Source organism: Dermacentor variabilis, chromosome 2, assembly GCF_050947875.1.
Source record: "Dermacentor variabilis isolate Ectoservices chromosome 2, ASM5094787v1, whole genome shotgun sequence".
NCBI classification, from domain to species: Eukaryota; Metazoa; Arthropoda; class Arachnida; order Ixodida; family Ixodidae; genus Dermacentor; species Dermacentor variabilis.
In genome coordinates, this window is record NC_134569.1 from 200,250,417 (window position 1) to 200,274,290 (window position 23,874).

Sequence of the window (23,874 nt, forward strand, 5' to 3'; positions counted from 1 at the left end):
GAGGAAGGACGCGTCGTATGTCGGAGCCCGACAACAGGTCCGAGGGAAAACATTGCGGTAGCGCGGAAGCAACCAAAACACCAGGTGCGAACAATAGACGTGCAGCACTCAGATCCATTTGCCAAGTATGCGTATATACAAGCGCGCGCTGTTTTGAGATCACAAGGAAAGTGCCTAATCGTGACCGGCGAAATGAATACCATGTGCGCGGCACCGCGCAGGAAGAACGTTTGTATTTCTTGCTTTTATGCTCCTTTGAAAGCCGCGAAGATAAACTCACATTTGTAAAGTAAAACATAAGGAAAATACATTCGCAACGCGCAAGGGGCGAAATGGTTATACCAATGCAGCACTTCCTTTCGACGTACCTCTTCTCTCAGAAAGGGACCTGGCACAAGCGCCAACACTCGGCACAGCTAGCCGTTTGCGAGCGGTTCGGATCAACAAACACAAACGGTGCACATTGATTTGGGTTCGTTTTTTCCTCACTGCTTCTCTCGCAGATGGATGGCGCCTTTTCTCGGAAGCCCAAGGGCGTGGATATTTTGCGCACGAGGCAGCAGCGCGCCCCTACAGCTCTTCCCTATATAGTGTGCAAACAGAGGAGCAGCTCCCAGGATCGGTACAAGTACAGTTAACGCAAGCGCGCTATCCATGTCGACGAGAGATCCGAGGCAATCCGACACCTCGGAGGGTATGGAGAGTGCAAATCCCCAACGTCAGAAGCTGCCTCGTGCGAGTGCGATTCGTGGACCGACAGGCACGCTCGCTGGGAGCGGCATCGGGTGTCGGCGTCTGAACGCTACGCGCTCCGGTTACACTGAACTTTCCACCATCGCCCACCGAAGCACGCAGACACAACCAGTATATTCCACTCTCTCATGCGCTGACGGAAAGGACGAAGATCCATTTCAAATAACTTCCATTCATTCATTCATTCATTCATTCATTCATTCATTCATTCATTCATTCATTCATTCATTCATTCATTCATTATGCCGGCTGGTCGAGGACTGCGTTTGAGCTACCAGGCGGTCTGCGGCACACTGTGCACCCTTAAATCGATTGGGCAATAGGGCGGACCGGACACAAGCCGCAATACGATTCATCTGTTGGGAATTGGCCAGAGATGGGTACGCCAAGACGTGCCGTCTGTTCCACACGACAACTTGCGTGGCGTCTGGGTCAGCACAGCTGATAAACTTCATTTTCTTAGTACGAGATGCACACAGCGAATAACCTCTCGCCAGAAAAAAAGGCATGTCCTCAATAACGACGTTTCACCCATTAATTTATGGAACGAATAACGACAGGTAGAAATGCAAGCGGAAAAAGAAAACAAAAAGAAGAATACTGCCACTATGGCGTAATGCGCTAGACGAAGGCGGAAAGGGGGACTCGTTCGTGATGCATACATCTCGGACGAATAACTTTTCCGCCGTAGTAACAGCTTCCTTTCTCGAAGGAATTCAAATTTCCGCAGCGTCGTGAAGTGCGCAACGACGACCTAAGTTTTTGGCAGCCAGGAATAAGGCCGGAGTACATCTTGCTCGCAAGTGCTGGGCAGCACTGCCACTAAGCGCTAACGAATCGGAGCTCTCTCACGAGGTTTCGATATTGTCGCAGCCTGCCGGCCAAGCGGGCCTTGCCAGGGAACGGACGTCCTCTTTCGAGCACCAAACTCCGTACGGTCGGCGATAAGTGCCCGGCGCGGCAGCCATTCGCGCGGGCAGGTAATGACTAAGTCACGTGTCGGGGCCTCGCGCGGCGTCGTGCATAGTACGTTCATGGTAACTCACGCGTCTCCGGGGCAATCGCTCTCGACCACGAAGAGAACCTCCCGGCGCGTGTGGTCGCAGGAAGGAAGGTCTGCCGTGCATCGCGAAGTGCGTATAGCGTATACGCCGAGAAACCGTTGCCGTCGCAATATTAACGCGCCTCGATCCTGCTCAGCCGTGCGACCGCCTTTACTGCGACAAGGAATGCCCTTCGTCTCTTCATGCGCCCGCGTCGTTCTAAGACATGCTGGCGTTAAATATTCGCAGCTTGTTCCGCAGAGCAATGGCCTAACGTTCGACAGGGCCATAGGCTTTCATCCACGCATCCAGCACCACATGCACCAATGGTGGAGTATCTTCTATGGCTGGCTTCGATTTACCGCATCTTGTTCGCCAGTGAAGAACGCAGCTTGGCGAGACCTCGCGATGGCGACGAAATCGGGGAGGCTTTGCAAGTGGGACTCTCGCGGAGCGCTAGGATTTATTTCTGCGAGCGATCGTTTCCTTCCTGAAAGGCGGCTCTGAAAACCATCACGATGACGAACATTTTTTGATGCGAAAGCGTCAAGTGGGCCCCTTGAGCGAAAAAGCCGGCGACGTCTGTAGCAGCGAAACTTCCCATTGGTTGCGACGCCGCGTCAAGCAGCGCGCCTCGCGCGCTATTGAGGCAACGTCGCGCTTGAGCCTCGACGGAACAGACTGGGCGAAAGGGAGCCCCTGCCGCCGCGATATAGCACGAATGGAGAGGGCATCAGCGGGACGCCACGTCACCGTCTCTCTCCCGCTCGGAAGCCTGTGTTGTCCGCGGGTTCCTTGTCCGCGCAAGCTCGATCTCGCCTGCGTTCTAACTGCGCCTCGGTAAGACCCAACCAAACGCCCTCGCCTGTCCGCGAGTAGTTCATAACTCGAAGGAACGCTCAGCGGCATTCAATTGGTCACTAATGCTTTCGCATTTACAACTCATAAAAAGTGCTAAGATGTCCTTGGATTTTTCATTCGGCGTTTTAATTGACTATTGGTCAAATTCAGGAGTGAGCTTCCTGTTTTAATAAACTGTCTAGATTTATCTGCGCTGGAATTACTCTTATGCCGTGCTTAATGTGATCGCTATGTAGTTCCCTGCTACGCCCCTCCTCCCTAAGCCATTCTTTTCCTCAGTATTGAACTTTCAATTATTCTTGTTCTTAGCCTTCGAAAATCTGCATTTGACAACTCCTTTCATTGATCTAGCACTACTATCCGCGACGCCATTATACACATCTGTTACATACGTCATATACCTAAGTAGTGGCATTACATCAGCTCCTGACCGGATATTTCTTTTTAATTTTTAATTGTACTTGACATTTTCTTTTTTCCTGCTTCGACAAAACTCACCAGTGAACGTCTCATCTCGATGCCTCAGCCCTAAGCCCCTCAGCCAATTTGTGTCGGCTGTCAACGCATGCAGCATTTGCTAGTGGACGACCGCCTTCGCTAAACGTACGTCCAGAATCTGGGTTGGCTGGAATTTATTCTTACGAACAGTTCTAGCGTAAGAGCCTTTTGTAAATGCGGGCCGAGAAGCCTTGTGAATTCAAGCCCGGATCTCTGGCGACAGGCAGAATGTGTCGCAAGAAACCTTGATATTTATAGCTTAAACTTGCACAAATAAGACACCCTATAAGTTGCTTGCTGTATCACTATATTATGGTATAGCAAGACTGCATCTAGCGCGAAGTGAAATGTACTCGACCAGGGCACCATGTAGATTGTGAAAGCACTTTGCCCAAAACAGTCATACATTGGCGGCAGGCACATGCGTTTCCGTCAACACATAAGAACGTAAGGCGCCAAGGTGAGCGAGGCATGGAAAATCTAATCTCCGCTTGCGCGAACTTCACGTTCCGGCTAAGGCTTCCAGTAGGCGCATGCATACATCGGTTACGGCCTCAGCTATAAAGGCGGCGAGAAAAACGCTTCGGCCATTCTGGTACGGCAGTACGGACCGTGAGAAAATTAAAAGAATAATGAAAAAAAAAGAAAAAGGAATACGACAAAAGGAAGCAATACGCGGCGGCGTCCAATGCTATAGCGTGCTTATTCCAACGGAACGAGAAACCGGCGAAAACAAGGCAACATTGAAAAGGAACCGTTCTCCCCTGCGTATACACCTTGGCTCGCTATCGGCCTCCTCTTAGTGCACGTGTTCTCTGCGTAACCTAAAGACACCCCCCCCCCCCCCCCCCCCGATTCACTCTTACGGGCATTTTCTTCTCTTTACACGTTTCTTGTCTATGCGGCCTTCTTTATCGTTGTTTTCCCTTCCTCCCACTCGACTCCCTTCTGGCGGGCGCGGTAAACGGGTTCTCAGCGTTGAATGGCTTCCCGGCTCCATAAAGGGGGTCCTGCTGCGTCGTTAAGGTTTCCAATGGCGCATACGGGGACACGCTTGCACCAATCGCCGACGACGACGACGAAGCTGTCGCTGGCGCGGAAACTGCTGCTGCACGCTGCAGGCTGCTCGCATTCGCTCGTGCATCGAAAGAGCGCGGAGCCGCACGGTCTAAGCGATGCCGCTTTACGGGAAGGTAGCGCGAAAATAGGAGTAATAAAGAATAAAAAATCGCGAAGCAATGCGAATAGAACGACCCGAGCTGAACAGCGACGCCCGGGCAAAAGCCGAAGGAGAGCCGAAAAAATAACGGCGTCGAGAACCTTCTCCTTATATGGAGTAGCTATTTGGCGCGCGGGGGCTTTCATGCGCGGTGAAGTTGATTTTCGAGAATCTTGGAAACAGGCGCATGTCCGACGTCGCTGTATCTTTGCTCCTTCTTCTCTATTATTATTATTATTCTTTTTCTTGCGCGCGAGTGCTTCTGAACGCAAGCAGGAGATAATATCCAGCTCGAAGTAAGGCCAAAGAAAGCGAAATTCAAGCGCACCCTCTCGCAAGTGATTTCGCGACACACTCACTCAACTGTACTGACCTCTCGCACGGAATTAAAATGCATAGGCAACCATGCGCCAAGGAGGCCCTCATTTTACTTAAGTAGAAAAATAAAAATACCGGGAAACAAATACCGGGAAACAGAAACGCACAGAGCAGGCATGTTAAAACAAAAGTTATCGGCAGGCAGCCTACATTGGCGCTACATTGACGCTGAGCAGGCTGACTGAAGATAGCTTGGGCGCCCGTGACGAAATTGAAGCTATATTTGGTTACTACCAATAAATACCAATAGAAATTACTGCCTGCATTCTGAGATGCAATGCGAGAAGAAGAAACGCAAGTTAAATGAGACAGTTACACCCCAGACTCCCTAAGAAACATTCCTTCTACTTTTATTAGATATTCTGCAGGACGACGCAGATTCATCGAAGGTTAAAAATGGGCGTTTTATCTGACCAAGCGACCCAGCGGTGTGGGCCCCATACCTTAGAAGTTTCAGGCAGTCTCCCCCGAGAAGCTTGTCCTATATAGGCCACCAAAAGGAAGTCACGTAACCGAACAGCAGTTGGAATGGTACAGGAACAATGACAGCCGCCGCCGTCGCGCCTCGTAAGTACCGTGCTGCCCTGCGGCGGTGGCTAGAAGAGCCAATGTACTGGTATGACGACGATTGGTGGGAAATCTAACACATAGTTATAGGGCCGTTCCGAGTATTGCGAGAACCCTGCTATACGTGACAAGAGTGATATAGCTTGTTCGTGTAGAGACTGCCACGCCCTGTTTAGCGAAGATAATATCTCTTCAATGTGTAGCGAAGAAGAGGAACGCTATGGTGGGCCATCCTCTCCACCGCTTTCTAGTGGGTCAATCTCTGCAGCGCTTTGCTCGGGAAACGCATCTAGTGCTGAGAGTCTGTGCCTTACTGTGACAGTCGGCCGAACGCTGGTGACTAATAAACACCGTTACAAATGCAAGTTTTCTACCCCCGATTTTTGGCATTTGTTAAATACTTTCTCTGTTCGGAAAAGCAAATGTGCGACAAGCCGTTTTCACAACACTCTTTCTGCACGCCTCAACTAAGCAGCATTTCTTTGCATTAAACAGGCGCGGGAAGGGGGAGGGAGAGGAAAACAGAAATAACACAAATGACATATCACAAGCATCCGAGGACACCTGAGCATTTCTTATGAGTTGTGAACGCGAAAGCATTAATGCCCAATTAAATGCCACTGAGCGGTCCTTCGATTTTTTGCGCTGTGAGTAATGTTCTCGAGTTTTGCTGCGGAATATGTTACCGAGTTGTGCGATTAAATTGGTGCGGGTTATTATTTTTTGGTACAGTTTCTACATTAGCATGTCGGCTGTCGACCGGAATCATTTGTTTGCTGAGAAATCAAGCACCCAGCATGCTACCGACGGACGTCCTGCGCGACGAGAGACCGAGGAAGCAGCAGCGGCCACGAAGGCCGGCAGGCGCGCGCAGCAGCTAAGCCCAGTGTGTGTGTGTGTGCGTGTGTGTGTGTGTGTGTGTGTGTGTGTGTGTGTGTGCGTGCGTGCGTGCGTGTGTGTGTGTGTGTGTGTGTGTGTGTGTGTGTGTGTGTGTGTGTGTGTGTGTGTGTGTGTGTGTGTGTGTGTGTGTGTGTGTGTGTAGGTGGGGTGTGAGAGAGAGAGATACGGACCGCACGCCGGCTTCCGAGAGCGAGACGGCAGCACTCGCACGCGCGCGTCACGACGACTACCCGTCTCGACCTACTGCGTCGCGTCGCCGTATCTGCTCCGCCAATGCGCGCTGTTGAGGTGGCGCCGCGACGATGCCCTCTCCCCTCACGCAGCACCTGGCGCGCTATCGCGCCAGCAGGTGTTCCGATTCGCCCGCTCTGTTCCGTCGAGGCGCGCACGTGACGTGGCGTCGCAGTCAATGGGAATTTAGGTGCCCTTTCACTGCTACAGACACCGGATTTCTCGCGCAATGGGCCATTCGACGCTTCCCCATCAAAACTAAAGGGAACGCGCGTTGCCCGTTCGGTTAAACGTGCGCGAAGGAGAGAGTACATAAAAGGGAGGCGTTCGCATAAACGCACAATAAGCGCACGCTATGGCGACAACGGCACGGCGCTCTCAATGACCGCTTCTATCGCCCTTACAGAAGCTATGCCATTTTCAGTCGCAAATTGCCAGCGTATACAGGCCACCGCGCCTTCGGCCACCGCCGCTGCGAAAAAAAGCCAATTAGGACCCCGCCTCAAACGACCTGCGAGAACGAGACCCGAGGCTGCCAGAGCGACCGCAGCGCCGCTCGCCCCCCAACGGGGCAATTTTTTTGAAAAGCCGAGCGCGGCGCGCCCTCATCCTAATGCGCGCCGCAATCTCGTAGCGGCCACGGCACGTACACGTTCACGAATAGCGCTTTTAATCCCCTAGTCCGAAAAGAAGCGAGCTCAGGGGAGACGCAGTGTGTACCGGTCTGTAGGAATAACTTTCGCTCAAACGCGCACCTCATGTAGCTGCAGAGCGATGCGATTAGTACGAAACAGGCTGGCTTTTTATCCAGTCGTTGCTTGTTTCCTGCAGTCGCGCTCACGCGCTGGCACTGCGCCGCTGCTGCGAGCACTAAATTTGGAGCTCTACGGCTACAGTATTACGCCAAGACGAGGCACAGTTATAACACCGAACACCTCTATAGCCCACAGCGATTATGCACGCGTGTCTACGTATTCAGGAAATGGGCGTTTCTACTATATATATATATATATATATAATAATAGGAACGCCCATTTCCTGTCTCTTGCAGCCTCTTGCAGGATATCGACCCTCCTTGAATCAACACCGTAGCACCATGGGAAGCGTATAGAGAACGAGAAGGAGACGATAGAGAGAGAGTGAGCTCTTTAGTGAAACCCGGAGATTTATGACGGCATGTCATACAGTCTATTAATAGCCGCCTACAAGCTACCCTGCATGAAGAAGGGCATGAGGGATTGAAAAGCCTTACGAAAGAGCCATCTCGTCGAGCTTGATAAGCGGAACAAGATGTCCAGGCTGCGGCGACTCCATTGCGATGGGAACGCAATGCAAGAACGCTCGTTTAGCGTGTTTGGGAAGAGGTAAAAAATAATAATAAATAAATAAACATTAGGGTGGTCAAAATCAGGCGCTGTCCACTATACGACGTCCATCATAACACAGGCATAATGTTGCCTCCTTCCCCTTCGCCCCTTACTCCCGCATTAAAAAAATAAAAATAAAGACAATATGTTAACGACTGCAGCCAGGTTGCGGTTACGTGCGCTGTAGGAGCGGCGCTTTTACGAAGAGTAATTGAGGAAATCAGAGATGTATAATCAAGACAGTTTTCTTCTTTCTTTTTTTTTTTCAATGTCGTCTTCAGCTGCAGTTTATCGTGGTTTTCAGCTAACTGTAGTAAAGGCCCTGAATAGGTGAGCTGAGGGCGTCATCTTAAGCGGAATTTGTACGGACAAACGGTGCGCCTGCCGTAAGGGTCACGCCCACGGACCGTCGTCAACTCCACTTAATCAACAAAGAGAGAGAGAGAGAGAGAGAAGGAGATTCTTGAGTATGGGAAAGAAAGGTTGGGGATTATACCGAGACGCTATGCGAAAGAGAGATAGAGAGAGAGAAATAGAAGACAGGAAAGGCATGGAGGTTAACCGGACGCAAGGCGCGTTTGCTACCCTTCACTGGAGGAACGGGGTATGGTGATGAAGAGAGAGAGAGAGGAGGGAGAGAGAGCACAGTTTCGCGCACAGGGGAAGGTTCGCACCGAGTCTACACACGCTTCCCAAGGCCTGTCGGCTTGAGATATTTCACGAGCACTTTCGTGGCTTTCTCTGCCGTCGACGCGTACGGTCAGGGTCCAAGGATCTTCATTACGGAAAATGGTCTAGAGTCCAGCCGGTTCAGTGCTGTCCGGAGAACTTCGCGCTCGACGTCGTATTGGGGACAGATACATAGGATGTGTTCAATCGTTTCCGTGGTTCCACAAGAGTCACGCATGGGCGTATCCCCTATTCCAATACGGAACGAGTAGGCCTTCGTAAATACCAACCTTAGCCTGAGGCGGCGCACTACTGCCGCCTCAGAGCGGGAAATTTTTTATGGCACTTATAGCTTTAAGGATGGATCCAGCCTATGAAGATGACACTTCGGGAGGTTGGGAGAAGACCAGTATTTGTGTGTCATAGCTTTACCCACAATATGAAGCTTTCTTGCAGCGTTGATTCATGACAAGGGGATTGGGACTGGCCGGGCATTCATATGGGCAGACCGGGCGGCTTCGTCGGCGAGGCGATTACCAGCAATGCCGGTATGTCCAGGTAGCCACTGGAATATAATTTCATGCCCTTTAGAGATAGCTTGATGGTGATCTTCTCTTATTTCATACGTCAGTTGCTCATGAGTCCTATGATATGGGGCGAAATGCAGACTTTGAAGTGCTGCCCTAGAGTCGCAAAAATGACCCATTTCTGAGGTGTCTCTTGCAGGATATATTTGACAGCAGCACGCAGGGCAGCAAGCTCTGACGCTGTTGATGTTGTCATGTGGCACAGTTTGAATTTGATTGTGGTTTTTGTAGCCGGAATGACAACGGCACCTGAAAAGCTGGTAGGCTAGACCGAACCATCAGTATAGATGCGTATTCGCTCCCCGTATGTCTCCTTTATTAATAGCACCGTCATCTGTTTCAGAGCTATCGTTGGGTGATTGGCCTTCTTTACACCCGGAATACTTAGGCGCACCCGAGGCTGTTGGAGACACCACAGGAGTAATGAAGGCCTTGCTGCTGGTATGTAACCTAACGGAAGACAATGCGAAAGAAACGCTAGGTAAAATCGGGGGCTACGATGGCAGCGTCTCACACGATCTGAAGGTTCCTAACGCCACAGGCGGGGTCGCCTTGTGCTTCAACAGGTTAAAATTTTTAACTGGGAACCAGTGACGCAAAGGTTAGTCGAAGGAACTAGATAGCCATGCTCCCCTTGCCGTTTTAACTTTTGCCTCCGTTGCACTGTCGGTCACAAATGCTTAGGCAAGCGTTTTGCGAAAAGTCTACATTCCTGTGAAACCAGGGCGCATAGCCTTGGATTCAAAGTTTCAATCCACGTTCGCTGCCTACACACCGAATTCTTCATTTAGAATCACGAAGCGTTAATGGAGCGGACATTCAAATTTGTCAAAGCAGAACACGTGGTGATGGTGATAACAACTTTATTGAAAATCCTGCAAATTTGTGACCTGGGCCTAGGCCGCCCCCAAGGTGATCCGGAGACCTTGTCTCCTCGCCGCATCGCGGGCTTGATCTCGGAGGTTTGAGCTGCGCCAGCGCGGCCGCCCACCGCGCCGCAGCTTCATCTGGGGTGACTGCATTTCCTCTGTCTATAACCTCACACTGCCAGAGAATGTGTCTAAGAGATGCGTGAGCCCTGCCACATAGTTTGCAGTTATTGTCTGATTAGATGTCTGGATATATCCTCCTGAGATGAATGGGGTTGGGGAAGGTCTTGGCTTGTAACTGCCTCAAGTCTACTGCTTGGGCCCTGTCGAGTTTGGGGTCAAGGGGGTGGATAAGCACGCCTGGAGTTTTGATAAAATTTTGTAATGTCACAGTATCTGGTCATTCTGTCCCTCTCTGTCCATCCCTCCGTTTGATTTCCATCCCCCAGAGAGGATCCTTCTACGCGAGCGCGGAGTGTGAGACCTGGCGCTACGCGATGGACGTCCTCGTTGGGGTTGAGCACGGAGGTGTCGGGGGACGTGTGGGCCGGGAGCCATACAATGGGTCGTTCCTCCGTCTTCTCGGAGGAGATATAGTTCGCGTTGGCTTTGAGTATCCCCTCAGCCTTCGTCGAAATTCTGCCTTGTGCATAGTTTCTGACCGCCGTCTGCGAGTCACTAAGTACGTATCTGCTACCGAAGTCAACGATGGCTGGAGCTATCGCCACCTCTTCCGCTATTTCGGGGTTTTGGCCGCGTATACTGCATGAACTGACCAATTTCTTGTTGGTAATGAGGACTGCCACTGCGAAGGCATGTCCATCCTCGTATTCTGCCACGTCTACGAACAGCGCTTCCGTGTCCCTACCGAAGGCTTGTAGTAGAGCCTTGGCTCTACTCTCTCTTCGACCCTGATTGAGTTCGGCGTGCATGTTTTTGGGTAGGTTAGCCAACTGGAGCTTTTCCCTGATCGAGCTTGGGAGGGATGTCTTGTCGCCGTGCTGCTTGTGATAGGTTATCCCGAGTTTGTCCAGGATGGTCGTACTCGTTCGTGTCCTGGTTAGTATCCCGAGGTGCGAGATTTGCTGTGCCTTTATTAAAGGGACACTAAAGGTTACTATTAAGTCAACGTGGACTGTTGAAATACCATCCCAGAAACCTCGAAACGCTTGTTTCGTGCCAAGGAGAGACTTATTTTAAGAGAAAATGCGTTCTGAAGCGTCCGCGTACCTCTAGCGCAGTTCAAATCGCCCGCCCTCCGATCGAGGAGAACTGACATCATGGTCTCATAGTGACGTTGCGCCATCGGTGAGTAGAACGGCGTCCGCAGACGGCGCTACGGCTTTTCTGCGCAAAACGCGAACGCGCGGCCAGAAACAGAGCCAAGACAGAGCCGACAGCAGAGCGAAAGCGGGAGTATGGTGGCTAGCGGAAGGAGAAACGAATTACGTCCCACGTTACGTCCCACGGCACACGGAGAGTCCGTTTTCGTTAAACTATAGGCTGCAGCGAGCTCGCAGCCTGGTCGGCGTGGTCTATGAGAAGCGACGAGCCTTTTCGCACTCGCAACAGGGCATAAAAATGTGCGAATCGACGCAAAACTCGGCCTAGAAACGTGCTTCGCCACAGCCAGGGCTCAATACGACCCAAGCTGGCACGACCCAGATGTCGTTTCCCGCACCGCCACCAGGCGCCGCTACTATACCTCACACTCCAGCGCAAGACGCCCATAAGCTGGTACTTCATTCTATGACGCTAACTTCGACGCTCGTCGCAATGGACCCTGACACCGACAGATTGGCTCGCGATGGTGGGCTCAACTTCAGCGATTTGAGCACCGACGAGCGCGACCTGCTTCTGAGGGCTCGCACTGCCGGCGTCGTTGCGTACTACGACGGCGGCCTCGACACCGGCTCTCCGGAGCGGGAAAGCAACGAGGGCTTCCCACGACATCACATGGACGTGGCATTCTCGCTGCTTGTTCCAAATGAAAGTTTCGCGAGCAGAACCCTCACAGCACGACGCGATAACGAAACTACTGAAACTCCAAAGCGTGCGCGGCGCAGAGTCGAGCGAAAACGAAACCTTTCGAACACCCATATTACTGAAGGGTAACGTCAAAATGTTATTTTTTCCTAGAATCGAATAGACGTAGACAAGTAGCATTTTTTCCGGCTTATAATCGAATGAAATGATATTTTTAATACGAGTAGTTGAGTATTAGTAACACAAATTATGAGGAGACCTTTCGTCATCGGGCTAGTACCGGAATGTCGCTGGGGGGTGTCAAATCGTATCACGCATTTACCTCAATTTCTCGGTTACTAAAGCTCTGTTCGCGATTATATTGACGCCTTAGACGTTCTAGAACATTGCTCTACCACTTTAACTTGAGTTTCTGGTAACCTTTAGTGTCCCTTTAACTCTTCGAGCATGTTGTGGACGTCCAGCTGTAGCAGAAGTTCCGTGCTAGTGCTATCAGGAAGGCCCAGTGCCTCCTTGTGTATCCTTCTAATGAGGGTCCTCAGTTTGGCCTTTTCAGCCGTGTACCAGTTGTAGTAGGCGACCACGTAGGTGATGTGACTAATGACAAAGGAGTGTGTGAGTCTGACGACGCTGGCTTCCCTCATATCATGATGTCTGTTGGTGATTTTTCCGATGAGCCACATCGTGTTCGTGATCTCAGTCTCCAAATTCGTGACCGTTTCACCGTTGGTGCCGTTGGAATCTATGATGACTCCGAGCACCTTAATATGCTTGACCCTGTGTATTTTTGTCCGTCTTTTGTGTACGCAAAATTCTTCGTACTCAGCATGCTGGATGTAACCCTTGGGGGTAATCCCTTAAGCGTCGGGCGGTAGAGGAGAAGTTAGGATTTTTCTGGCGAACAGACGAGACTCTTCGACGAGACGAGGTTCCGACGAGGTACTCTTCCGCCACCTCGACCGCGGTCTGTAACCGCTGCTCGATACCTCCGTCGCTTCCCTCGCACACCCAAATCGTAATGTCGTCTGCGTATATGGCGTGATGCGCTCCCTCGATGATCATAATGAGATTAAAGAGCGTCGGCGAAATGACCGACCCTTGCGGGGTGCCGACGCTGCCGATTTTCCTGTCTTCGGATGCGAGTTTGCCCAGCGTTAAGGAGGCTCTCCTGTTTGTGAGGAAAATGTCAACGTAGCTGTGCGCTCGGTTTCCCAGATCGAGTGCGGCAATCGTGCGCAGTGTGCCTGCGTGAGCCGCGTTGTCGAGGGCTTTCTTGAGGTCTAATCCTAGAACGTCCCTGGTACAGCTTGTTTTGTTGTCGAGTATCTGGTGTTTGATTCGCAACATTGCATCCTGCGTGGAGAGATGAGCTCGAAACCCGAGCATGGCGTCCGGATACGCTTCGACGTCGTCCTAGTGTGCGTTGATCCGGCTGAGGAAGGCGTGCTCCACCAACTTGCCAACACACAACGTAAGAGTTACCGGTCGAAGGTTGGCGAGATCTGGGGGTTTCCCGGGTTTGGAGATAAGCACCATTTTTGCTCTTTTCCACTGGTCGGGGATGGATCCTCGGGTCCAGCAATCGGTAATGTACTCGGTCAGTTCGGACATGGTCTCGTTGTCCAAGTTACGACGGGTCTTATTGGTTACGCCGTCCGGTCCCGGGGCCGAATTGCTGTTGAGGTTTTGCCGAGCGGCCCAGATTTCCGTCTCGTGAAAGTCTCTGTCCAGAGAGGAGTTGGGTTTTCGCGTGTATTCCCCGTGCGGAATAGCCGGGTTCTGCGGGGCGTATCTGTCGCAGAGTTCGGACAGTATTTCTTCCTCCTCCTTGGCGTGTGTTTGTATTATCTTGCGCATGGTTTCCCTATGCATTGCGTTAGTCTGGGTCGGGTCCAGCAGGTGTCGAAGCAGGCGCCACGTGTGACCGGTGCCATTCCTTCCGCCTATCGCTTTACAGATCTCATTCTATTGCTGTTTACTAAGAGTTCTGCAGTGTTCTTCTATTTGTTTGTTGAGTAACGATATGCGTTTCCTCAACTTCCTATTGTGTCCGTTTCTGCAGAACACGTGCCCCGCAAGCTTTTGTGGCACACTGTAGATACTAAGTGTAGTAAGCATACTTACTGGTATGTTTTCAACATATGCTTAGCACCATGAACCAACCAACAAACAAAGAACTTAGCGAAACGTGCGTTCTGGACTCGGGGGAGAAACTGGAATGCGAATCTCCCCGCCAGATGACGCCGCTGCGTTCAGCGCAGGAAACGTCCGCCGGAAGCGGCGCCGGCAGCCCTCAGACACGTAAGTGGATCTCGGGGACGAGAGGGAAAAATCAATCAACATGGAAATCGCCAAGGGGAGGGGTTGGGCGACGGGCGGTAAGCACCGGCGCCGCCGTCACCGCCCTCAGTGCATCGCGTAAGCAGCGGCTGCTGCGGCGACACACTAATCCGCCAGCGCGCCCGAAGCAAACACGAGCGGCAGCACGCAGACGTGCACGCAAGCGCGCGCAACCAGGGCGCGACGAAGCGGCGCGGCTTTGGCGATTCGAGTGGATTAGCCTATACTGAGGAGAGGATGCGGGGGGAGGGGGGGGAGGGACAAATCCGCAGCCGCGCCGCTGGCTACACTCGAAACGCGATGGCGAAGCGAGAAAATAGGCCCCGACTGACCTCTCCATTCTCGTCGAGCGCTGCCCTGCCCTCCTACCCGGCCGCGGGGGCGTCCAGTGTTATTTCATTTGACCGCGATAAGCGTAGTCCCCTTTCTCTCGTCCCTCCCCTCTCCGCATCTTTGGCAACGTGCCTTTGCCGCGTCGAATCTGGGCACGACCACGGCCTCTAGCCAGCGGTGCGACACGTACCTTCTCCCTGGTCGCTATAAGTGCCTTGAAGAAATTGTGCCGCCTTAATGGGATGAATTCTCGCTCTTCCCGAGTTCCCACGTTGGTTCACTCGTTGGGAAGGTTAGCGCTCTCTGCACCGACATTTCCGGCGGAACGCGTGAAGAGGCAAGCATGTTTCAAACCAAGGGCGACGGTTTTCCTCTTCTTTCCTTTTTCGCGAATTTTTTTTTCTTCCGTATTCGTAATGCCCGTAGACGGTAGTGCCACGCAGCGATCAAGGAGAGTAGCGCCTCGAGGAGGACGAGCAAGACGCCAACGCGGTATGAGCACGTTTCCACGTGGCTACTTAGTCCGGGCTGTGCCCGCACCTGCCATGCAGGCACAGGCTTTTGTTTACCGCTTTCGCTCGCACGATGGTCAGTAACAACAATACTACGCGCGTGTGCTGCGTTTTCCAGTGCATAAACCGAATTTTGTCTACGACGAGATAAGCCTTCTTCTTTGCGGTATAATCCATTGAGAAACAATGAGTAGTGAGGCTATGGTTAGGCAAGGTTGTGACCCCACCGATGAAGGGGATTACGCGCAGTTACAGAAAGCGGCATCGGCCACCTTCTTTAAGAATGAAAAAGCGCGAACTGAACCGAGAATATAAGAAGACACTCGTGGCGTATGGATGGGCTACGCCTACACTTGCTTTAGCTTGTGTTTTCTCTCTCTTCTTTTTAATTTTCAGCGCACTGGTTGCAGAATTTTCGGCTGTCATATACTAGGAAAATAAAATTCTTGTGCTATGTTTATTAGGCTTTTATGAGTTACCATATGATCAACGCGTTCAAGTCTACGCGCCATATGAAAGGCTGCATAAATCAGGCGGAAAACAAGTTTTTACCAGTAACCTTGCACGAAGTCCACGCAATATGTCAAAGACACGCAGCAATATGTCTTTCAGTACAGTCTGGTATATGTATTTATTAACATTATTCACATCTCATGTGCACTGCAATACATTTGCCCGGAGGGGAAATGTGCCAAAATGAAGTATGTGAGGTACTGATGATTCACATAATGAAGATTACTACGAACATCGGAGAACGATTTTCCTTGCCTGCGTATGTAATGTTCATAAAGTCGAACGTAAGTGTTTGAAGGAGTGTTTCATGCTTAAAAAAACGCCACAAAAAGCTGAGAGACAAAATGGCATTACTTGTCACACAATAAGGCGACAGCTTTCTTTCCTTTCTTTATTTTTTTTCTGTTCGAGTGATAAAGCATCAGGTTGGGCATATATACCGGAGCATTCGCGCCCCTCCCCTTAGAACTCTACCGTGGCATTCCATGTACGTGAGTGGAACAAGCTACATAACGCCACAGAAAATGCATCAGCATGGATTTAATTTCTACTTATTCATCTTTATTTACCTATAAAATCGCAGTTCCGCTCCCATGCGGCTCAATATGTCACTTAATTAAAGTGACGTGGCGCCGCAAAGTTGTCGCAACGTGCTACGCAACACGTTTCCGTGCCCTACGCTTCGCTCGCGATCCACTTCCAGACAGCTATCTTGGTTTACCATGCGCGCCATATATAGGTCACGGGCATCGTGAATAAAAAATGAAATTAAGTGAACTAAGGACTCTTTAGTCTTGTATTCATCATCAGCTACATTCGTCTGATGCATTCGTTCCCCTGTGGAGATTAAAAAAATTTAGTACACACCGGCTCAGGCCAACCTATTTTTCTTTTTAGTAGCGAATTCTATCTTCTCTCTCTCTCCGACTTTGGTGAGAATCGCCAAAGAATCTGCACTTTAAGAAATTGGAGCGTTCCAAGAAGGAAGCCATCAGAAAAATAATTGTAAGTGTCCTAATGTATTGCCTCGCTCTAACAATGCAGTTTGATAGATCGTAAGGCCGTTCTCTGCAGCCGTAAATGTTGTACTGGCGCCAAACGTCAATTATACGGTAATAATATTTTTTTCTATTATCTTTTGCCGACGGGTGTTGTTCAACATGGAACTTAAGGAGAGATGTGAGATGCAATAGAATAACATTTTGCATCAGAAAAAAAAAATGAGCTCGAGGGCATCTAACGAGTCAAATGAACGAGATAAATTAAGCGTAAGTTCCGAGAAACAACGTCACTGGTCGAATAATACCAAGTCATGTAGTTGAAAAAACAATAAAATAAAAAAGCAGGTTATGGTGTGAGGAAGACTAGGAGATACGCACACAGGTATAAAACAGACGATTACACATGTTCTAAGCTTCAAGTAGTACGCGGTCAAATGTGTGACCTCCATTTGGTGTAAGCACCATCGGGTACGATACAGCAGTAGATTCAGCACGCGGCACGCTTTTAATGTATTTTTTTTTCAAACTATGCAAGCAACAAGAAGGCGCATCGATTGAAAAACCACATTTAATCAGAAACACCTTAGTGCTTATTACTTGTCGAAAGATATTCCCGAGGCCTTCGAGTTCAGAGAGCTTTGCTAAAACGTAGGCCACAATCTGAGTGCTGTGGAACGGGCTCAGACAACAGCAAGTATACAATTATGCACAGCACACTATAGAAGACTTATCTTTCTACGCGCCCAACTATTAGATTGCACAATGTTCCCAGAGATCCAGTACTACCGAAGTACAACACTGCCCTGAACGGAAACATGCAGCTTCCAGGGCGGCAGCGCTCCTCGAAATTTCGGCACAAGCTGGTTTTCCTAGGTTGGTTCAAACTTAATTAAAGGGACCCAAAAAGAAAAACAAGCTGGGTTTTACTAGTAAATTAAGCTTTCGCAATCCACTCTTACCCTGAGAGCAAGCTTGATGAGCCAGCCTAGACGCAAAAACGAAAGCTTACGCTAAGTCGCTGTGACGTCAAGACTTTCGATGGAGCCTGCTCGAGCATAGTTTCATTTTCATCGGTAAAGATGAATTAGATTCTATTCTAAATGAGCCGAAGACTCATGTTAACAAATTTCGACAACTCTTACTGCCCCCCACAAGGGCCCAAATTGGAGGACATGCCTTGAAACCCATGGCGTCACACTGACGCGCGGGCGCCGTGGGTTGGCCTTTAATAACTTAAAGAAAAAAATTTCTCCGTAATAATCAAACTAGCACCGCGAAATAAACGAAGATAGAGTTTTGAAAGGGGTCTTTATCGGTCTCAACGGATACAGTGTATTTGTTTAGTGCAGCTTTAATTTAATGTCCGCTATAAAACGGCGAGCTCGAGTTCAGCCTGTCTTTTTCAGCGTCTCCTTTTTATCTTTGTTTCTTTTCTTTTGGTCTGACAGGCGAACACGCCGATCCAAGAAGAGAGCCGGACTGTCCAACAGCACTCACCTGCACGACGCGACGACGGACGGGCCGGCGATGCCGAGACGCGACGGCAGCTGCTTTCGATCGCCGAGCACGAAGACGCCCCGCGCCGCTGTGGCCGCCGGAGCAGACGACAGCGCGGTCACGGACACCACGCGCACGCCGGACTCCAGTCGGCGCCGCCATCTGCGGGAGGACGAGATACGCGCGTCAGCGAACGCGACACCAGCGTCCGTTGGTGCCCCCCCCCGCCACAACCCATTGTTTAGCATCGGAGACAGGGCGCTCAACTCACGCGGCCCGCGTTTTCAGCACTACAGATCACGTGCGCAACCCCCCCTCCTTCCTCCCCGCTGGTGATTTTGCTCTGAGTATGCCCTCGACGTAACGCGTTCGAAGTTACTGCGTCAAACGGTGCTCGTAGCAAACACTTTAGAACTTTATCTGAAACGTTGCGAACAATTATTTCCCATTGTCTGCACGTTTCTGACAGTTGTTTCGCGAAAACGGGCTCCAGAAGGCGATTGTGCTGGAGCCGAGTATGGCGGGGCACTAAGAAAAAAGAGAGGTAATACAACTCGCACACGTAGAACCTTTTTGGTGCGTAAGCATTCTTTGGCAAGTACACCTGCAAAATCTGTCTGTCACGCAAAAAGTGTAATGCCTTGTATCTGCACAAGAATGCGTAATTTGAGAAGACATACAATCGTTATATTAGTGTAAATGTAGAGGACTGGTAACTTTATAAGGAACAAGTGAAACCAAAAAAACGTAAGTTGATCAGAAAGAATACCCACATGGTAGGATTTATGCATACCCATAGGGATACCTAGGCCTCCATAACATGCATGGGGAAGCCTATCGGGGGGCCAACTGAAGTTTAGAGATGAGCCAAATTAAACTTGGGGGTGGGCCAACTTGAAAATTGTGTGTGGGACAGCATAAAACTTGGGAATGGGCCAGCCTAAATTTGTGGGTGGGCCAGCTTGAAATTTGGGGGTGAGCAAAGTGAGATTTGAGGATATGCTTACGCATGCTTAGACAACTCCAGTGAAGTTTCTGCACATTTTTTGCTCGCTTGCTTGTTTGTTCTTCTCACTCCCTTCGACGTGTATCAATACTTTTATTCCTACAACCACTGAAAAAAACAGGCTTCTTCTCTGCAACACATTTTCTGGCCAAAGTGCATAAATAAATACGCCACAAATGCTGAGTGGCTGACCTCGCATGTATAACATTTATTGGATATATTTTAATTGGTTGCATTATGACAGATGACACATTTGTGAAACAAGCCAACCAGCTATCAAAGTAAGTCGACATCCGACAGAGGAATTCAGCCGATAGCTACGCTTTAGAGATATCCCTCCGCCTTTTGTGAGAACTCCATGGAACAGTAATGCACTCCGTAACATATTTTGAGACGAATATCTCAAAACTGGTGTTGAGTTGAGAAATCCAACCAAGCACCCGAACACAGATCAGTTTCAATCTCCGCAAGAGCCGAATATGCTCTAATGTGATCAAATGAATCCTAATAGTAGATAGATAGTAGAAAAATAAGTCATGAATCAGGGTGAGCATGAGATTTGCTGACGTTCAACAGTACAATTGGGTATGCATTGCTGCGCAACGCACTTATAAAAAGACAGCATAAAAAACGCTTCTTTAACCAGCGACATGCTCAGCAGCGAGACCACCACCTGAGGGCGGTGCGAATGTCGTCCCACGAGGAGTGGATTAGACCGGCAACTGGCTCGATGAATTCCGACAGGGTCATTCTGGACTCGCTCTTGGCTTTCGCCCAGGACGCGCCGCTTCTAGGACGGCTCTGAATACGCCCCCCCCCCCCCCCGCTCTTCTTATTTCCCATTATAGGCCTTCGAGCCATCCCTTAATAAATACATTTTGTCATCATCATCATCGCGAAATAACACAGCGATTATGGTGCGGTACAGACAGCTCTGCTGTAGCACTCCCAAACAGTGCACAGAAGCACTCTATTGACGATACCCCACTTTGTCGTTCGGAGATCACGTCCCCTTAGCGGCCAAATAAACAGCAGCAACGTCTCTCAGCTTCATATTCTAATTTGGAGGCTTTTTTTTTTTTTAGAACAAATTCTATGCGATTAACTTCCGTTTTTGCCCCCAAACTACACGCTTCCCAAACACGCCGACAAATCAGCAACGCAGAAACCGACGCGCCCGTGCCTCACTTCGAGACAGCCGCTTCCTCTAATCAGGGTCGCTTTGTGTACGTCTATATCTCTCGCCGTTTTCCGTCCTTTCTTACATCTCTTCATTTTTTTTTTTGCCCACATTCCGTTAAAGCAGCATCGAAAATGCAGCAACACTTGCATATAATGTGTTCTAAGAAGCTATCCTACGTAATATGTAGAAGGCATCTTATGCAAAACAGCTGCTTGCGCAGCCCTTTTCCATTCTTCTCACGCGGAAATACGGCTTCCTGGAAATTATGATGTGCGAAATTCCCTGGTTTTCAAGTCGCCAAGCATTTTAAGGTACAGATGACGGTACCAAATGTGGCTTATCAGTTAATTTGCCCGATATATATTTTTTTAACTCCACAGCTAAATACGTTTTGACCACATTAGGAAAAGTTATCGTGAAACGTGAATACAATGGCACTACACCAGCTCAAAAAAATAATTAGTACCTGTTACCCGCTAATAGAACGTTCTTGGAGCCAAAGGGCCTTAAAATCTTCCAGATCTAGCTATTACGCCGCAAAAAAAAAAAAAAAAAAAGGGGGGGGGTGGAAAGGCGACACCAAGTGTTAAGGGCAAAGAAATTGAAGCTCTCCCACCATTGTGTCTGTTTAAGCGTGAAAAAGAGAATATTTTACGAAGCCGGAGGCAGTCAGAATTGTAAACGCATTTGCACTGGCATTACCGAACAAAAGACTGTGTTGCTGCTAAAAAAAAATACAAACAATACATTGGGCCTCTTATAAGCGGCCAGGCGAGCGCGTATCGCCACGTAAAAAGAAGGGGCTCTCAGCGACGCAGGAGTCCAAGGCAGCAGGGCAGATACAAACGCGAGGGGGAAGGATAACGCACGAGAGGAGGAGGATCGGCAGGAGCGCCGTGGTCTCCGCGCTGCCAAGCTGCGCGCGCGTGCGCTTTGCACGCACGGCCGGGCACGTTGAAAAACCGCATTGCGCCGCTATAAAGCTGGAATTTCGCCGCCGACGGCGGCGGTAGCGGCGGCTTTGTGAAAACTTGTCCCGCGGGGGAAATGATGCGACCATCTTCCCTCGCCCTCTACCCCCTCACACACACACACACAAACACACACACACTCCCCTGCCCCTGCCTTCACTCCACACCACTGGCTTCCCTCCTACGTTACGTGGTCAAGAAGAAGCGAGGCAGGCGCAGAAATAAGGAGAAAATGTAAAGTGCGGCGCCTCAGTCACTGTCGCGATCTCGCATGCTGTCCCGCAAAGCGAGTGCGGCATGCGGGAAAGCTCGGCTAGCGGTGAACGCAATCAACGAAGTCGGCACGGAGGGAGAGGTCGGAGGATGGCGTAAGTTCGAGAGGGCGGCGCGTTATGAAAAGGAAGCCGACGGGCATACAAGGTGCAGGGCGCAGCGCATACGCTTATGCCTCTCTTTATTCTCTCTCTATCCTTTCTTTTTTTTCATTACTCTCCTCCTCTCAACGTTCTTTCCCCGTCGTAATTCCTTGTTTGGCCTTCTCATTTCCTTCGCGAACGCGGCTCGTGTGTACACGGGGCACTCGAGCAGAATTTCTGAAGCAGCGGGAAGATTTTTCCTTCCTGCTTTCGTAGTTATTTTTCCGACCTCGTAGTTTTTGTGCAACGCGATCAAAAAGGGGGAACGGGGAAAGGAGGGTAGTTAGAATAAAAATAACTTCGCCGCCGGCGATGCGCACTTAAATTTTGGGCAGTTAGCGCCTCGCGTGATATGTGTGCACAAATAAATTGATGGCGCAAGGCGTAGAGCCGTGATTTTCTCTTGCTGAAAGGGCAAACTGTTCGTGCAGCTCTCCGTGTGAGGATACGATGGACCGATAAACTTGCTTGTTTGTAGATTCCTAATGGCCAGATGGAACGCACTAGCTGGTGGCGGCAATGTTCAGATACCGCTGGTAACTCGAAACTGGAGGTTGGGTCGATGACGTACCGTACAACGCCTGAGCGCTTCCTTCGTCTGTGAATACGAATCCTCATACTAAAAAGTAGTTTCAACTGCTTTCACTCATTTAGTACAATGTGCCAGTTAAAATAGGAAATGAAAAGCACAGATGAACGGAATGCAGAGAAAAAAGAGAGACACGGGGACGGGGAGACAATGACGACTAGTTACGCCTAAGGTACAAAGGAATGACAGCGACCACTAGTTCAACTATCGCGAAGCGTCGGGCTCTTTCTTTTCCGTTTCGTTCCTTTCTTTCTCTCTTTATTTCTTCTTCACTAAGTCACTTCGCGCTTCAAGCTTCCTTATTGAGATGACGCGTTGTCAAAATGGTGTTGCAGTCGCCTTTTTCAAATGACACGAAACAAAAATAGGGGAGGGGAGTCGTGACCGTTTTTGATCTAAATGATGTTACCGAGCCAGTTTCTCGCCGTCTTCGTCATCCTTAATGTACCCGTCACCAAGCCCCATAGCAAATTTGGTTATACGCTGAAAGCTGTTACGTATCCTCTAGGGAGCGTTCTGGCGCAAAAAAAAAATTTTTCAAGTCGGCTCATTAATAGCCGAGATAGAAATATTTCAGTGCCGCGAACCCATGATTTCAGGAGGCGAGCTTTACAGCATAGCGAGTCTCTCTCCACTCGCCCCGTCTAGCCTCCGCACGCGGAACTCCTTCCCTGCGTTCTCCCATACAGGACTGCGTCGCCTGACGCATACGTCACGGGCCCGCCTTCATTCTTTTTCTCCTCACTTTTCTTTCGTTCTTTTCTTTTATTCTTTATTCATTTTTTATTCTTTATTTATTTTTTTGCGGCGCAGCGCACGCGCTGTTCTGATTGTGTGGTTTCGCGTAACGCAGGATTTTGCGCACTGTGCACAAGGAAACATGACTAGCGGTACAATTCAGTACTACACGAACAGTGAGGCAGAACAAGCGGATCGCAGAGCATGATCACGCGCTGCAACACGGTAGAAAATGGAATAGTTTCGGTACCTGCGCACGTGACTGCACCACCGTGCGAACAAGCAGACGAAGCGGAAGAGCATTTCTCTTGCTTCGATGCGAGGTAAGAAGAAAAACACGCAGGTATTCCGTTTGTGTTTTATTATTTCTCTAAACTTCGATTCGCTAATTCAAGCAGCAGATCACACAAATAACAGATGGTGCCGTGATAACCGCCGAAGTGACGTGTGACGACGAGCGACGTCACACTGCTGACACCAGTATGTAGGAGCAGGCACACGAGGACGTCATCCTCCGGCTTGGAGCACAGCGGCCGCGCGGAGAAGGGAGAACGGCGTTCGGATTGAAATTTCAGTCCTTCCGCGGCGCGTGACTGTGCAATTCTTTGCAAACACGATAGTTGGCGCCCATTGTGTGCTTTGCGCTGCTTCTCAGCCCAAGATAGCCAGACCTGGTGAGGGGCCCTTTAAATTTTTCCAACCTGCGGGCTTTTTTTTTTTCTTCACTTTTTTTCTTGTTTGTAGCCTATAATACCTTCAGATAACCAAATCAATATTCAGGTTCATTCTTCGTAAATAACCGCACGGTTCTAGCAATCCGTGCATATGACGAGGCAATTACGCCAGT

General features: G+C 49.9%; 1 protein-coding gene across 1 annotated transcript in view; it reads right to left on the bottom strand.

The window, feature by feature from the left end:
* Positions 1-23,874, bottom strand: part of LOC142570628 (uncharacterized) — a 508,617-nt gene that overhangs the window by 400,715 nt on the left and 84,028 nt on the right. The window contains exon 3 of the mRNA XM_075678990.1: positions 18,125-18,286. The gene's annotated coding sequence lies outside the window, so the exon portion shown is untranslated. The remainder of the gene's footprint in view (positions 1-18,124; positions 18,287-23,874) is intronic.